We start from the raw sequence: 6,000 nt of genomic DNA, 5'->3' as shown, positions 1-6,000 counted from the left end.
CCCAGGACAGCAAGGAAACAGCCAGCTTTCCCAAGAATTGACAAATATCCCCATCCCCAACTTGTTAGGTGCCCCAGAGACAACTGTGGGCCCAAAGTCATCAGGAAGCAACTAAAGATCATGGTGATCCTATTCCTGTTTCACCATTACCTCTTCCTAGTTTCTCATTTTTAAAATTAAACCAAAATGGAGGAATGTTAGCATGCCAGGCATAAGACTAACTTTCTATAAAAGGACAGATTGTCCCCCTCCTCTGCCCCCTCTATGTGTGTGTGTTTATGTGTGTGTCTGTTTGTATGTATGTCTTTCTCTCTCTCTCTCTCTCTCTCTCTCTCTCTCTCTCTCTCTCTCTCTCTCTCTCCAGCCCACTGTCCTCTATACCCCCTTTCTCTCTCCAAATGTTCCTTGTTAGCCTCTTCCCTTCTTTCTTTTTCTTCTCTCCTTTTGTTCCTCTCTGTCCCCTTACTTTCCCACATTCCCTTCTCACGCCCCTTCTCGTGCCCCCGAATAGACATCAGTTCATATTAGACCTATCATATGGCTAGTACCTGAGCATGTGCCCACTAAGACACCCCCTTTGCTGCCACATTATGTCACCACATTACAAAATATATCAAAAAGAGGAAAAAAAACCCTCATCTTAGGCAGGATCTGTTGGCAGGTGGTATACACGAAGACAAACAGAGCTGCCGTAATATATAGGATGTTATGTCTAGAGATAACACGAGTCCAGCCTGTTCTGTAGGCCCTTTCACAGTACTCTTCCTTGTCACTGGCAATCAGATAATCTTGCAGCTGTTTCTTCGTCCTTTTGCCTTGGAAGAGGTATTTTACATACCCCGTTACTGTAGTCGAGGTTCTCAAATCAGCCACCAAATCTGCACCACCGGTTCTCAGCTGAATCCTTTCTCGTCTAGAAAAATCTCTGTGCCTTGCATCCTTGCCCTCTTCCATTTTGAAATAGGCTTTCATAGGATTAAAAAAGTAATAAAGTGTTGTGTATTCTCTCACTTGAGGCTTGTCACAGCATTAAATATGTCTATGGGTACGTATTTTATTAAAGTGTGATTCTTCCAATGCAACATGAGCTCTAGGAGAGCCCAGACCGTGGAAGTTTCCCTCATCTTTGTTTCTTTTGCTCTTTTTGTGTGTTCTATAGTACTTGGTAAATATCAACAAAGAGCTTTCATACAATATGGAAGAGAAAATAAAAGGTTTTATGATAGGGAATACAACCACATTTCTATACAAGATTATTATTAATTAAAAAAAAACTAGAAAGAAATGTGAGAAAAGAATATTGGAAAGAATTTCGGAGAAACCAAAATTGCTAATCTAAGAACCATGAACTAGAAGCTAATGTGGACAGATGACTACTTTTCCAATTCATATGACATTGCACTAAACTCATTATTCAAAGTCAACTTCGGGTTAGTTCCTCCCAAGTCATCAAAATAAAATCTGGCTGTAATATAGGAGATCAGCCGGGAGGTGGTGGCGCACACCTTTAATCCCAGCACTTGGGAGGCAGAGGCAGGTGGATTTCTGAGTTTGAGGCCAGCCTGGTCTACAGAGTGAGTTTCAGGACAGTCAGGGCCACACAGAGAAACCCTGTCTCGAAAAACCAAAATGTATATACATTTTGATCATACACACACACACACATATGTGTGTGTGTGTGTGTATGATCAAAACCCATGTTCTTCACTAAGACACCCCACACTTCTTTAATAACAGAATCACTATAGAGCTCCATAGTATGTTTTTTGGATTCAGCTCTTGAGCCCATACATCTCTTCCATCAACATGTTTTTTTCTGAGAGGCAAGAAGAGCAATGGCTTCAGATAATCAGGTTGTATCACAATTCAGGGCCTCCATATATTGTCTAGATGGCCCTGGACAATCACTTAAGCATCTTAGTATATAAGAAATGTTACATTGCATTGCAGTTATCATTTTGATGATTGTTTTTCACACTCTCTGAAGCTACATGCTTAGGAATTGAATAAGGGGCCAGGATAAACACTGTACTGACTTCATCACTATCATTACATCACATGCATCACCACCTTCTTCATCCCCATCATCAAACTTCATGATATTCCTTTGTGTCATTACTTTTGTCATTGATAATAATGATTCTGACCACAGCTCTGCTAATTCTATCACTTTTAAGGGCTCCTTTCACACCATAGGGGTCTGAAATAAGTGCAGCGCTGAACACAGAGATGGCTGCCTGGAGATGTCTCATTAGCAACCGCTATCAACCGAGTAGGCACAGTTTGCTGGGCAGCCAGCACTCTAGCAGAACCCTCAAAGACTTAGTCTTCATCTCAAGTTTAGACCTCTGCCGTGACAAGAATCTTTAAAACAGATGAAATGCTGGAGTGGTGAGTTTATATGAGGAAGAACCCAATGGTTTTTATTTGTTTATGTTTTAAGGAAAAATACATGAATCAAAAACACATTTGGTGAATTCTAATTCAAATATACTTGAATTCCATGGCAAGCAAAGAAAGTACTCACAGATCTCCCTTTTATCCCTTTTCTCTGGATAAGGCAGGGCCAAAAAAATAGAGCAAGCCGTGACACAGAGAGCATCTTATCTGCATTCATTTCATCTAGAAATTCCCTCTAATAGAAAGGAGCCCAAGGATTTCAGCCACAGTTGGGAACCAGTCAGTGAGGCATATCAAAAGCAATTCACTAGCTCCCATTTGTAGACTCAAGGCCTATGAATTAAACAACTGCCTCTCCTCATTCATCCTTATTGCTGATTAACACAATATGTAATGGTTAAAGTTAACACGGGATCATGGGTTGCATACTAAAACCTACTTCTGTCACTTCCATGATCTTGTATTCCTAGTATATACAACCATTCCTTCATATATCCATCCATGTTCATGTTGATGAGGTATGACTGCTTGCAACCCTCTTCCACAGGGAGAATAGATGTGCTTACTCTTGCCCCTGGGTGGTAGTGGTGCTGTAACTGTTAAAATGCTTAGAGAAGCAAACACTTAAGTCATCAGTGGTGGGTGTCTTAGAAATCCAAGGTATTATTTATTGTTTGCAATTAATATTTGTAAAGTGCTTTGAAGTCCCTGGGGGAAGCTGGAACACAAATATAAGGTGTGTGTATAATTAGTAATACTTCACTGGGGATTATAGCCACTAATGGGGAAGACTTTATTTATATGTAGACACTCACACAAAATACTGAAATCCAGGGCATAATCTTGCCTGCCTGTAAGGTGAACTCAATTTACAGGTTGCTCAAGAACACAGTGCAAGCTAATCACAATTATACCACATTGCAAGCTGCTCCCAGCCTCAGCAGCCACAGCACATTTCCACAATTTATCACAGTGACACTTCTGTATATTGAAGGGAAAAGGGATACTGTGATGTTTAAGAACAGGCAGGAAGGGTTTGAGTATCACAATGACTTAACTGTACCGGAAATCCTCTCCTAATCATGAAGCAGAAGAGAAAACGAAATCAGCATTTTCAATTGTTTCTTCTATAATTAAGTATATGAAATAGGAGGCATTAGATCTGTTCCCATGGTTCTCAACTTGCCTAATGCTTCAACCCTTTAGTATAGTTCCTAATGTTGTGCTGAGCCCTAACCATAAAATTATTTCATCGCTACTTCATAACTTTATCACTTTGCTACTGTTATCAATCATAATGTAAATATCTGATATGCAAGGTGTCTGAAGTGTGACCCATACAGGGGTCATGGCTTATTGGTTGAGAACGACTGATCTATACAGATGAATTCCGTAAGACCTATAATATGGGAAATTTATTTTAGAGAGTGATTTTATTTCCAAATGTTATCATAATCTCAATATCTGCCCTAGAATATTAGTTTCCATAGAAGACTAATCATACAATACTATTCTTGTAGGCCTGAGAAAGCACCTTGTAAATATTTTCTCACTTCAAATATCTTCATGAGGACTGAGAAGAGAATAACTTCCTTAAATCAGTTTTTGGACATTATGTATCTTATAGTCATTGTAATGGTTAATATTATATATTGTCAACCTGACGGGATCCAGCATTACCTAGGAGACAAACCTCTGGGGATGTCAGCAATGATGTACAGACTGGGGACACTGATGTTGGGACATCCAGTTTAAAGTCTGGTTGCATCATTCCATAGGATGGGTTCCTGGACAAGGAGGCAGTGAGCTGAGCACCAGCATTCACCTCTCTCTGCTTCCTGACTGCAGGTACAAAGTAACCAGCAGTCTCTTGCCCCTGCCTTCACAACTTTCCTGCCATGATGGAGTGTACCCTAAAATTATGAGCCAAAATAAATTGTTCATTCAATAAGTCATTTTTTCTAAGCTATTCTTTCGTAGTCATGAGAAAATTATGCAATACTGTTGTAGAAATGTTTTATCTCAACCTTCAGCTTTTACCCTACCTTTGATCATTTAATTTTTGGATAAAAGACATACAACTTTTATTATTTACAAGAGGCCTTAATCAGAATTAGAGATGGGCAGACATTTATTTTCTGTATTATTAAGTCTACTTTTTAGTCAATTATATAATTTTTTTAAGTTTTGTTTGGGCTGCTTTCAACTCCAATTACCCAGCTCACATAACTATTATTTTATGACTCAACAAACTCATGTTGGCCTTCTCTTCTTTCCATGTTCTTATACCCCCTACCCAAAGCCCAGGGACACGAAACCTGGCCTATGTCCCTTTTGCCCAGCTTTTGGCTGTTGGCATCTTTATTTACCAATCAAAAATATATTGGGGATAAAGTCACATAGCATCACTTGTGTCTACATACACATTCTCTTATCTCTGGGGCAATCAAGTCTTAGGTACCTATGCTTAGCATTATAATACATAACAACAGACTAAACCTCAAAACAATATAGTCATTTTTGGGGAGAAAACATTTTCTGCATGATCACGGATTTTTTTCTTCACAATTTCACTGTATTTAAACCCAGCTCTGGCTCACTACCAACCACAAAAGTACAGTTTCTTCCCAGCAAATAAAATTTCAATTACAACTCCTCTTTTCTTTCTTTTCTATGCTCACCACAATCTAGTGCAAGCAGCTGGATAGTGGCCAAGACATTGAGGTCTTGCCACTGATGGCAAAAATCTTATCTTCTGGGTCAAGAGACAAGCAACTGTATGTTTTATGAGTTCTCTCAGGATAGAAGGAGTTAAATGGTCCTTCACTGTGTGAATTCTGAAATGTCTACAGCCACCTCTGCTTGTTAGTTACAGAATGAGGATGTTGATGTCTGCTGCACAGAGGTTTCTGATAGATTCTAACAAAAAGTAATGTAGCCCTGTGCTATTCATTATAGGTGTTTATCAAGTAGTGTTTTGGAATTTTACTTCTGTGTGTGTGTGTGTGTGTGTGTGTGTGTGCACTGTACAAATGAACCCCTAATTCCATGTCTTTGCTTCCTATTGCTAGGATTACAAGTGAAGGATACTACGGTGCACTTACAAAATAAAGTTGGTTTGGGGGCATTTAACTTAGATCCTTATGTAGCTAAAGCATTAGTGTAGGCATACTTTTTTGCAACTTACTTTAGCAAGGGTTCAACCTCTCCTCCGGCCATCACCCAGCAAAGGTAGTGGAAGAGAAAAGTTATTAGGCTATGGGGGGATGGACCTGTTCTGCAGTAGTTGTTCGGGAGTGAGCTCGGTTTTCTTTGGCAGCAGTTCGGCCCCAGAACAAACACCAAATACAACTCAGCAGCTGCAGAGCACTCCTTTCTACAGGTGGACACCACACACGAACCAGCAGCCACCATCTAGCTCTTTTGGCAGGCAGACACTAGGCGGTTGTAGTTCGATCCTGAAGAAACTGCCAGGCTTGCCAACAGGCCCAAGGCAAGGCCGCAGAAGTGTCAAAGCTGCGACAGGACCATCACAAACAGTTCTTGGGTGAGTTTCTCTCAATGGCAGTGTTATTACAAGTTGATCTCAATAAGGATGTG

The 6,000-nt window shown here is 40.1% G+C and overlaps 1 protein-coding gene across 5 annotated transcripts in view; it reads right to left on the bottom strand.

Moving 5' to 3' along the window:
* The window catches only part of Cntnap5 (contactin associated protein family member 5), a 910,241-nt gene that overhangs the window by 91,129 nt on the left and 813,112 nt on the right, over positions 1-6,000 (bottom strand). The gene's annotated exons all lie outside the window — the stretch shown is intronic.

Source organism: Mastomys coucha, unplaced genomic scaffold, assembly GCF_008632895.1.
Source record: "Mastomys coucha isolate ucsf_1 unplaced genomic scaffold, UCSF_Mcou_1 pScaffold1, whole genome shotgun sequence".
Lineage (NCBI taxonomy): Eukaryota > Metazoa > Chordata > Mammalia > Rodentia > Muridae > Mastomys > Mastomys coucha.
This window is presented reverse-complemented; position numbering and strand designations above follow the sequence as displayed.